Source organism: Oreochromis aureus, linkage group 3, assembly GCF_013358895.1.
Source record: "Oreochromis aureus strain Israel breed Guangdong linkage group 3, ZZ_aureus, whole genome shotgun sequence".
Lineage (NCBI taxonomy): Eukaryota > Metazoa > Chordata > Actinopteri > Cichliformes > Cichlidae > Oreochromis > Oreochromis aureus.
In genome coordinates, this window is record NC_052944.1 from 75,187,236 (window position 1) to 75,199,132 (window position 11,897).

Below are 11,897 nucleotides of genomic sequence, written 5' to 3' on the forward strand. Positions count from 1 at the left end.
ATCACCCACAATAATTATTTTATCTGAGCTGAGCACTAAATCAGATAAAAAGTCTGAGAAATCAGAGAGAAACTCTGTGTAAGGCCCAGGTGGACGATAGATGATAACATAGACTGGTTTCTGAGTTTTACAGCTGGGGTGGACAAGGCTAAGCATCAGGCTTTCAAATGAATTAAAAGTCTGTCTTGGTCTTTCGTTAATTAATAGGCTGGTGTGAAAAATTGCTGTCACACCGCCCCCTCGGCCTGTGCTTCGAGATTTCTGGTAGTTAGAATGACTCGGGGGTGTTGATTCATTTAAACTAACATAATCACCCTGCTGCAACCAGGTTTCTGTAAGGCAGAGTAAATCGATTTGTTGATCAATTATTAAGTCATGTACTAACAGAGACTTGGAGGAGAGAGACCTAATATTTAATAATCCACATTTCACCGTTTTACTCTTTGGTTCAGATGTGGATACTGTATTGTTCTTTCTTTGTGATTTTTTATGTTTAAATTGTTTATTGCTGGTTTTTAGTTTGTTTTTTGTCTGTTTGGGAGCTGACACAGTCTCTATGGAGATGGGTTTTGGGGGGGGTAGCAGGAGGAGAGAAGCTGCAGAGAGACGTGTAAGACTGCAACTCTGCTTCCTGGTCCCAACTCTGGATAGTCATATTTTGGGTGGTTTAATAAATTTGTCCATATTTCTAGAAATGAGAGCTGCTCCATCCAAAGTGGGATGGATGCCGTCCCTCCTAACAAGACCAGGTTTCCTCCAGAAGGTTTGCCAATTATCTATGAAGCCCACATCGTTTCTGGGACACCACTCAGACAGGAGGAGAACATGCGGCTAAACATGTCACTCCTGGTTAGGGATGGGTATCGTTTAGGTTTTATCCAATACCAGTACCAAACCGGTACTTTTAGAACGGTGCCGGTGCTTAAACGGTGCTCGAACCGGTGCTTAAAGAATGGAAAACACAAACTTTGTCCAAAAACCTCTCATGTTCAGCTGTTTTTTTGCAAAAAGATAACAGTGTTAGCCTTTTCTGCAGCTATAGGGCATATATGGTATCACTCTTGGCTGGAAGCAGTGCTTAAACAATGAAAAAAAACACAAACTTCAAATTCAAATTTTTATTTGTCACACACACAACCATACACAGTATGACATGAGGTGAAATGCTTGTAGCTGTGCAATGCAATGCTCGACCATTAAATGACAGTGGTTTTACAGTATTTACAATTTACAGGTTATACAAAATTTACAGATTTAACTTAGAAATTTACATTAAAAAAAATGTGCAAATAGCAGAAAGAGATTATAAATTATAGGAAGTGTGCATGAAGAGAAACCAGAGTGCGTGTGGTGATGTGATGTGTGTGGGAGAGTCCAGTCCTACAACTGGTTCAGGGCCCGAATAGCCTGGGGGAAGAAGCTCCTCCTCATTCTCTCAGTTTTGGCCTTAAGGGAGCGGAAGCGCTTCCCAGACCTCAACAGTGAGAAGAGTCCATTGTTGGGATGGGAGAGGTCCATCATATCTTCCTAGCTTTGGTCTTGGACCGCTTGGTGTAGATGGACAGCAGGTCAGGGAGCTCTGATTGAATGATGCGTTCGGCTGAGCGCAAAAACCTCTTTGCCCAAAAACCTCTCGTGTTTAGCTGTTTTCCACTTTTTCTTTGGTCATTTTAGCCTTTTTGGCCAGGGTGAAGGGAGTATCTGCCATCAAACAAGAAGACAGCCGCATGTAACTACAACGGTGTTTGCTAGTTCACCTTACATGCATTAATGTAATAACGTGGTTAGCTTACTCAACGTAAATTACACACGAACAACATTAAGCTACTCACGCAGAGAAGAACGGCTGCTGCTGCCATCATCATCCGTCAACATTTCTGCTACACTGGCAGGTCTAGGGGCCAGGACTCTACTCTTCGGATTCTTGGGGGATGTTGCTTACTCCGGGTCCGATAACAGGCACCACACCCGCAGTAGATGTGCTCAGTGTGAGGTCTCGCAGCAAGCTATCAAATACGGCGCGTTTCTCAGCTTTTAACAAAATGCTATGCATCGCTAGGTGTTTCATCAGATTCGAGGTGTTACCTCCTTTGCACAGTATCACAGTATCATCTTAAAGCACTTGTTGCAGGCTGCTGAGTTTGCATCTTTTGCTGTGAAGTACAGCCAGACTTTTGACCGCTTTGCCTTGGGCATTTTTAATCTGTAGCTCTGCTCTAAAAGAACGAACGTACCTGGGCCCGCCTACTATCCTTGGAAACGTAAAATGATTGGCTAGAATCTGAAGTGTATCACATCTCAGGACAAAAAAAAGCACCAAAAGAAAGCACCGAAATGTGCGCTGCTTTTCGGTCTGGTTACTACCGTTTATGTCAGAACCGGTGCCATAATGACACCGGATACCGGTACCCATCCCTACTACCAGAGAAAACTACAGAGTCCGACATTGTTTTGGCAAAGTTACACACCGATTCAATATTGATTTTAGTGACCTCCGATTGGCATAACCAGGTGTCATTACTGCCGACGTGAATTATGATTTTACTGTATTTACGTTTACCCTTAGCCAGCAGTTTTAAATTTCCTTCAATGTTGCCTGCTCTGGCCCCTGGAAGACAATTGACTATGGTTGCCGGTGTCTCTAGCTTCACATGTCTGAGAACAGAATCACCAATTACCAGAGTTTGACCCCCGGCGGGTGTGTCGCCGAGTGGGGAAAAACGGTTAGACACATGAACAGGTTGGTGGTGTACCTGGGGATTCTGTTTAGGACTATGCTTCCTCCTCACCGTCACCCAGCCGCCCTCTTTCCCCAGCTGCTTGGGGTCTGCCGGGGAACAGCTAGCGGGGCCTACGCTATCTTTGGCTGCACCAGCAACAGGGGCCTGGCTAGCTACGGGTGAATGAAGGGTGCGAAGCCGCGTCTCCAATTCAGTAATCCTGGCCTCCAGAGCTGCAAATATGCTACATTTGTTACAGGAATCATTACTGCTAAAGGAGGCCGAGGAGTAACTAAACATCTGACACAATGAGCAGGAATGTGCAGGAGGGACAGGTGACAGGTGAAGTAGCCATGGTGCTAACGAGTCGGCTACGAGCTTAGCTAAGCTAGCGAAACAGTACAGACACAGTGAGTGAATACTTTGGCTATAAATTAGGTAGTGAGAACACAGAAAGTGTGCTTCGGATGAAGCACGTGAAGATTATACTATGAAAAAAGAATGTATTTAAAAGTTTTTAATTAAATTGCTAAGCAGATAAGCTACTCAGAAACACCACTGTGTTTGAGCAGGAACAGGAAGTGATACTCTACCACAGAGCGAGCGAACACCAAGTGACAGCGCCATGTTCAATATGAATATCCACCACTGGAACAGGATAGGACATTACATGTAGTGGGACACAAAAACACTATGTGTAGAAACTATTTTCATTGTGTTTCAGTACAAGGACGAACACAGATCTATAACTGCCTTCACATTCTGCTGCTTATATCTCTTTAAAGGAACTGTCAACTTTTCAGGAAACACTTTATTTCTGACAGAGTTGAGAAATCTGAGATTTTTCACAGGTCTGAGCTCAGAGCTTAGCTTAACATGATGGCTGTAAACAGGGTGAGAAGCTCGCTTGTCTCTGTCCAAAGTCAAAGATAAAGAGCAGCTGTACCTGGGCCTTCTTGTTCTGGTTGTTTGTCCATAACTGACATCTTCAGTTCTCAATGCTGAATTGTCTGCAACTGCATCCTTCTCTGCAGAAAAAAAACATTAAATGACTGCAGTTACTGTGTTGTGATATTATTACACTACGGCTAATACATTTTATTATTTTCTTTTAAGCAGCTCTTCACAGTTGCATAGTCTGAACATATCTGCTATGAACTAGAGCGAGTACAAAGAACAGGGAGCTGTTTCTGAGAAAGAGAAAAGTAGACGACCACAAAGCAGCCATCATCTTTTTTCACACTGACTCTCTTCACCACAAAGCACAAAGCCAACGTGCTCTCACAACATCAACAGGAATATGAGCCAAAACAGCACACACTGCAGAGAGGAGTGTCCTCTGCTTCAGAGTGTATTGAGCTGGTGTTAACAACAGGAAGGTGCTGCTGTAGTTTTACATGCAGAACTTAAAGAGGACATGAAATGCTCACATATAAAGGCTAATTAAATCACTGAGCCCTCCGCTCAAAAACTGACATAGATGTAATGCTGTCTTTTAAGCTGGATTTAAAGAAAAGAAAAAATGCTTAAAGTTTTAAAAACATGTTTAGCGCCATCTTCTGTCAATACAGAACATGGGATCATATCGTTGGGTGGTTGGTTGTTGCTATTAGACTTATATTAGTTTATGTTAGCTAACTAGTGACACAATAGAGTAGTTGGTTTAATAAAAAAATTAAATACAAGAAGAAGTGACTGACCACAGAGCTGTGAGCGCTCATCATCAGGATCAATGTTCAACATGTCAGGATGTCACAGAAAATACCAAATCATCAACTTTAATAAAGTCAGACTCACAATTTAAATAAAGATGGTGAGACAGAAATTAAAATGTTGGAGTTGTATTAATATTTTTACTTTTCCAAATGATGTCTCCATGTTCCTTCCTCTTTTAAAAATGAACAGCTCTGTGTTGAAACACCTGCAGCTGAAGTGTTTTCTTTCTATCAGAAACAGGATGCTGGACGACTGCAGAGCTGTTAGCTTCAGTTAACCACAGACCACAAACACACAGTCCAGCTCACAGTGAACAACACTCAGTAAGTACAGAGTTAAACACACATGTTACAACTGAACAAGATTTCAAATTGTAGATTAAGAGACAAAAATGAAACAAGGGAATAAACTTAATGTTTTGATTTTGATGTTCACCTTCATGCTAAGTTCATTTAAAATAATATCTTAAATACACACACACACACACACACACACACACACACACACACACTCACAGACCTGCCATGAAAACAAAACAAAATTCTACCTCTGCGTTATTCTATTAACCCAACTTGAACATGTTAAATGGAATGGTTCTTATATAGTGCTTTTTTACTCTGAGTATTCAAAGTTCTTTATAGAACTTGCATCATTCAACCATTCATACAAGCACTTTTTCTGCATTTTCCATGGAAGTGCTTGCTATCTAATGTTCACAAAGATTAATACTCTGCTGGATGCATCAAAGAGCAACTTGGGGTTAATATCTTGCCCAAGGATATTTCACATGCAGACTGGAAGGATCGTACCTTTGGATTAGTAGGTAACCTGGTCTGTCTCCTGAGCCACAGCCAACATGTAAAATTAGGAAGTCTGAGTTTGAGTTTGAGTCTCACCTCCTGTGAACACATTGTATCCTCAGCAGAACCAGTAACACCAGTAGAACCACAACATAGACCGACCTAACAAACAACAACTGCAGCACAGAGAGAGCAGGTGGCGAGAGCGATGTAGTTGGAGGTGTGGATGTAGGTGGAGGTGTGGTGGTGTGTTTGTCTAAAATAAAGCAAACACAGTCATTAAGTTGTCGTCACATTTGAATGTTGAAAGCTGCAGAAACACAGACAGGTGAGTGTGTCACCTGTGACAGTGATCCAGCTGGATGGAGACTCTCCATGACCGCTGATGTCACACTTGTAGAGGCCTTCATCAGACCTGGAAACATGCTGGATGGTCATGTGACCTGTAGGCTGCTTCCTGATGAGGGAGCCATCTTTATAGAAAGCAGCTGGGAGGTTGGAGGGAGTGGTCTCTGTTTTACAGAGCAGAGTGACGTCATCTCCCTCCATCACAGGGAGGACAGGACTCTGCAGGATCACTGATCCACCTCAACACAGAGACAAACTACAGCATTTCATCCATTTACACACAGCTTCATCAACACTAACTCCACACACTCAGCTTACCAGTGACTGTCAGGTTAACCATGTTACTGATGGGACCCTCTCTGGACTCACACCAGTAAACGCCACTGTCCAGTGGATAAGTGTAGCTGATGTTACAGGAAGAACCAGCTGGTTTTCCCCACACATCTCCACACTGAGTCCTCTGTTCTTTGCTTGTGTTTCTCCTCAGAGTCCATCCAGCAGAGCTGTCGTCCTCTTCACAGCTCAGAGACACAAAGTCTCCTTCAAAGAACTGACAGCTGCTGGGACTCACAGTCAGACGAGCTGTGAGGGTTAAAATGAAAAACTGATGATCTGTTAGACTTTACATTCTCAAACATGAAGCCAATCAGGTCATATCAGTGAGCATTTCTCAGGTTTAAACTGTGACAGAAGAAGGTTACTGACCTTGGTTTGTTGTGCAGCTCAGCAGTGAGATCAGAACTAAAGAGAAATGACAGAGAAAATATTTGAGGTGAAAACAAAGAACAACTCCACACAAACAGCTGACAAACACACAAACTCATCTCTTTATGATATATGTACACATTTTCTATATGATGCAATATGTTTAAATGAAGTTTGACAAAAGACTAAAACGTATGTAAGGTTGAATATTTGATAGATCATCCAACTTCTTAACTAATTTTCAATCTTTAGGTCTACAGAGCTGGAGCCCAGCTGTCACTGGTTAAGCAGCAGCGTATCAATGTGACACCTCTCTGAAGTCCAATGCAGGGTTAACAATGTATACAACACCACAATAATTATCACACACTCAAATCCACACCTGGGGCCAACTTTGAGTCCCTGATTAACCTCAAACAATAAGTGAACATGTTTTAAGATTTTACACCAAGTTTTTTGAGGAAACAGATTTCAAACAGTCTCTGCTCCTTTTCATCTCAGGAGCTCTTTAAACCATTATTACTGTTACTGTAGGTGCACTGACTGCACCATGAAGATATAAAGAAAAATATGCAGTGATTATAAATTTTAATGTTACACTGTCCAGCTGTGTTGATATAATGAGTGAATGAGTTGATCTTTTCACTGCCTGCTGTGTTTCCTCGACTCCTGAGCAAAGATAAAGAGTCAGTTCAGACCTGCAGTTGGTCCTCGTGGTGTTTTGAACTTGAATTCAGCCTGATTTGTTTTTCATGTCTTCTCCTCCATCATCAGTTATCAGGAGAGCAGACAGTCAAAGTACAAGAATTCAAACAAACACAGAGATTCTACTTACAGAGCAGACACAGCACAGATGTTTCCTTCATCGTCCTTCTCACTCATTTGAGCTTTTTTTCATTTCTGTCACTGACACCAAGTAAAGCCCGCCCTCTTCCTCTGAGCACCAGCTTTTCTATTGGTTCAAACACACAATGGAGGGGGACTAAATTCTAAAAGAAACACAAGTCATTTTTTTTTAAACAGTACTTAAACATATAATTTTGAACACAGTGACATGCCTCGGACATTTACGAGTTCCTGAAAAGCATAAACTAAAAACAATCAGATGTCCTCTGCTCTCAGTGATCTGTAGTTTGGTTGATGAACAAATCCATTTCCATGTAGTGGACGTCCCCCTCAGTGAGAGAGGCAGATATGAGCTGAAACACAGGAATCAAACCAGGGACGCTGCTGTTATGGAGCTGAACTGGAACCATTCAGACACTGAGGCCCTCTGAACACATTTTAATTACAGCTGTGCAGAGACACACTGATGACTGACTGGAACACTATGATTCACATTTTACATTAACACCATCCTCACATATGGTTTATATGTGGCCACTAGAGGGAGATGTTGGACTTTAAACACTAACATGGATACAATCAGATCATCAGTGATGCTTCTCTCATGTTGAAGGATGTATTAGAAACACACGTGGAGGACAGAGGAGAGAGCAGGCTGCACAGGTGTTCTCTAGCACTATCTCTCCACACCGTTACATATTCCATATGTCGTGGCGTGTGGATATTTCTTTAAGACACTCCGACACGCCCGGCTACGTCCCACAGTGCACGTATAAAACAGCTGTGCAGACTTGACACCGGTGATCGTTTGATCTCCACTTGTGTTGTGTGTGTGAGTGCTTTGCCTTAAACGTGTTTGGGCATCCTCCGTGGGTGCTGCCTCTCCACCTTTCCCCGGTACTCCCCTGGTAGCCCCATTATTCCCCTGGTTTGCCCTGGTATTCCCCTGATATGCCCTGGTATCCCTTAGCTTGGTTCCCCTTAGCTGGCCATTAGCTTTCCCCTTGGTTGGTCCCCCTTCCCCTGCTTATCGCCTCGAAAAACAGGCTAATGCACCAGTTGGACCACGCTGTGCAGCTGCCGGCTAGCGAGTAGCTCGGCTACAGTGTTGCAACCACAGCAGGGACACGGCTTCAGCGTTCAAGCATACGCTGTCGCTGTGCGGCTCGGCTGCTATGTATGTGAACATAGAGGGAATATGGTTTCAGCATTCCTAGAGTTCTCTGTCGGCCTGCTTAACACTGTGGGGAACAAACAGTTGGAGGGGGAATTAGGCTACGGTTTGTGTCAGCTAAGCGTTAGCCAGCCGGCGAGTGGCATTCCAGCCGGTTAGCCTGTCTGGCGTGTCGCCTGCAGCTCGCGGGTTAACGCGGCCAGCAGGGCTCCGCTCGTAGCTCGGCTACATTGGGGAAATGTGTCAGAATTCCAAGCATACACTTTTGCCTGTCAGCACTGTGACGCAGAAGCTATGAACAGTGAAAGGGGAATTCAGGTTGTGGCTGAATTAGCACTTAGCACTTCACACGCTAACCAGCACTTCCTGGTTAGCCCCCTTGCTTGGTAACAGAAGTATGGCAGCCCACACATCCCAAGCATGTCTGTGTATGGCATTTTTGCCTTTTGACGATAGGCACAAGCAGTGTTACTGTGCCTGGGCTAAAAAGGAAATCATTCAAATGGCCTGCCCCTCCCCCTTCTCCTGCCTCCAAAAATATGCAAGCGGGCTACTATGGGGAACATGGCTGCCACTTCTGTGGACACCAGATGGGCAGTCCATGGGCTCGGTCCCCTCCCACACCTGTTGCTCATTCACTGCTGGCCCCTCCCACAGCATCCCTCCCATGGCTCCGCCTCTGTGAGGCCTGGGTCGGTGGAGGTTGACTATCAGGTGGCGGATGTTGAAGAAGCTTCCATCCTCTCCTCCGGTGTTGCCCACCTGTCCCTGGGCTGCCCCCTTCTGGTCCCCAGGCACAGTGTTGGGCGAGATGGGTCCCTTCAGCTCTTGATTGGAGCATGCCGGGTGTGGGAACTAGCCCTGCCTGAGGTCCCATCTAGACCTGTCCATGTCTTTGGGCAAGACACTTCACCCATTGCCTTCACCCGTTGGTGGTCAGAGGGCCCGGTGGCACCAGTGTCCGGCAGGGCAGCTGTGACTACAACGTAGCTTGCCATCACCAGTGTGTGAATGTGTGTGTGAATGGGTGGATGACTGGATGTGTAAAGCGCTTTGGGGTCCTTAGGGACTAGTAAACCGCTATACAAATACAGGCCATTTATGACGCTTGGCTCCGGTCAGACGACTAGGGTTGCCTGATGGGACTGCCTGTCTACCCTGCGCCCACCTCACTGTGCTGATGGGCCTATGCAGGCTTGTGCAGACAGCTGTGTTCAGTTGAGGCGGGGAGGACTCGGAGCCTGGGTTCAGCTGTCCTTCAGCTGCCTTCCTCCGTCCTGACATCCTTTGAGTTGGGCCTAGTGGCCAGCACTGCTGCAGGCTGTGTTCCCCTGGCATATTGCCTATGCTTATCCGGTTTTATACGCCAGTCGGACCTCGCTCCATCTGATGGCTCGGCCAGCGGTTGACAGTTCTCTGGCCTGTGGTGCTGGCTCTCTGTCTGGTAGATTGCCTGAATGTTGCAAGTCTACGTGGTCGGCAGGGCCCGCTCAGTGAGCTGACACCCCCGGTGAGTCACGTCCCTGGCTGCACTGCAGCTGTAGGCTGTCTTCCCATGGCGTGTTGCCCGCATTCGCCGCCTTGCGCACCAGTTGGACTTCGCTGCGGTGAGTGAGCGTTATCAGGCTTATTTTAAACGGATTCTCTCTGGCATATCAGCTGCTGCAGCTCCTGGCTGTGTTCCCGTGGCGTATTGCCTGCATTCGCCGGTTTACACGGCAACCGGACCTCGCTGTGTCTGATTCTAAGCCGGCGAGAGGGTGTTCGCCAGCCTGCAGCGCCGTGCACAAGTGCCTCGTTTTCGAAGTTCATTCTTGCTGCTCCCCTGTCTGCGCACAGCGCTAGCGACCGCTAAGCCCCAGGACAGACTTTCGGGTTAAGACCCACTTGGCCTTCAGTAGCTGCTCCTGCTGCTGCAGTTGCAGGCTGTGTTTCCATGGCGTATTGCCCGGTTTACGCGTCAGCTGGACCTCGCTGTGTGTGATACGCCAGCCAGCGAGTGTGTTGTGTTCCAGCCTGTGGCACCGGCTGTACACGAGTGTCTCACCCTCGAGTTCCCCTGTCTACGGACGGCGCTCAGCAGCCGCTTGGCCCTGGGGAGACCTGTGGGTCACGTCCCTGGCTTTGCCCTCCGCTTCAGCAGCTGCACTACAGCTGCCGGCTGTGTTCTCCTGGCGTGTTGCCCACATTCGCCGGCTTACATGCCAGTCGGACCTCGCTGTGTCTGATACGTCAGCCAGCGAGTGTGTGTTTTCCAGCCTCTTTAGCCAGTCTCTGTCTGGCATATGAGTTGCTGCGGCTGCAGGCTGTGTTCCCCCGGCGTCTTGCCGTGCTTTGCCGGCTTGCGCGCTAGTCGGTCCTCGCTGTGTCTGATGCCTCAGCCAGCAAATGGGTGTTCCCCAGCCTGCAGCGCCGGCTTCCTGTATGGCATTGCCTGCCTCTTGCAGGGTTGCACAGGGAGTGGGTCCCCACTCAGCGGCTTGGTGAGCTATGCTTCCTCTCCTCACTCTGCTCCTGGGATTCCAAGTGTCAAGAGATTTATTCTAAAAGACACTTCTTCAGCTGAGAGTCTGATGGTAGAAACACACACGCTGCAGTTTTCACTTGCAAGGGCGGTCACAGAGCGCTCACACGAGAGTGGGGGCCTTGTGATGTGTGCTCTGTTCTTGCACTTGTCTTTATTTATATACAAAAGTAATACAACAGTGAATACGTCTATTCATAGAGAGAGGAATGTTAGTGCGTATGTATGTGTGTATGCAGGTGTATGTGTGTGTGTTTGATTCAGAAGGACGCGGCTTGTTAGGGAGGGAAGGTAAAAGTGTCCAGCTCTCCTCTTCCTGGCAGGGAGTGAAACTACTTGTTCAGCTCTTATTATCGCTGTGGGAAGAAACTGATAAAAGAACAGAACAAGTCTTATAGTGAACAACAGTCTAAGTCATCAAAAGGTTATTATGCAGTATTCTATCATGTCGTGGTTTTAGGCAAGGATTCAAGCGACACTTTGTAGAGCACTCAAACGCCAACCTTTATTATCTACTTCCTGTTTCAGAACCCCCTTTCACAATAAAACAGGTAATAATCAAACAGATTACACCACATCCTCCTTTCGCTGGAAACATCAAACTTACAAGAACATTTACTGCATATATGAAAACTGTACTCTTTTTTTTTTCTTAGAACCTTTCATGGAACCTTTTTTCTCTTCAACCTTTTTCCTTTACTTTTCAACACGTCTTTTTTTTTTATTTGTTTGTTTTCACAAGTCCAGTCTTTGTGGTTTTTTGACAACCCTGCCAGCCCTAGTTCTGACAGGACCTGGGTCTGCTGTCTTAGGAGTCAGAGTTGTAGCCGCCGATAGGTTTGAAGCAGGCAGGGCGTTCTCTGTTGGACTGACAGGTGTAATTGGGGTTTGTAAATTTGGTGTGGCATCTGGCAATGGCTGGAGGTGATGCCTATTTCTCCTGATGGCTCCTGAAGGGGTCTCTACAATGTATGAGCGGGGTGTGGAGTGAGAGGAGATGACAGTCCCTTCACGCCTAGTGTCTGTAATCCACACTGGTTGTCCCGGTGAGAGTGGAGGAAGTT

At 46.1% G+C, this 11,897-nt stretch overlaps 2 long non-coding RNA genes across 2 annotated transcripts in view; both read right to left on the reverse strand.

Moving 5' to 3' along the window:
• LOC120437616 overlaps positions 1-5,639 on the reverse strand; it is a 19,106-nt gene extending 13,467 nt beyond the window's left edge. The window contains exons 1-3 of the long non-coding RNA XR_005611289.1: positions 5,578-5,639; positions 5,333-5,492; positions 3,667-3,748 (exon numbers count right to left, since the gene is read on the reverse strand). This is a non-coding gene — a long non-coding RNA (uncharacterized LOC120437616). The remainder of the gene's footprint in view (positions 1-3,666; positions 3,749-5,332; positions 5,493-5,577) is intronic.
• On the reverse strand, positions 1,104-1,887 carry LOC120437625. Its single transcript, XR_005611302.1, has 2 exons — positions 1,833-1,887; positions 1,104-1,701 (listed from the first exon to the last, which is right to left on the reverse strand). It is a non-coding gene; the product is annotated as an uncharacterized LOC120437625 (long non-coding RNA).
• Positions 5,640-11,897: the final 6,258 nt, after the last annotated feature.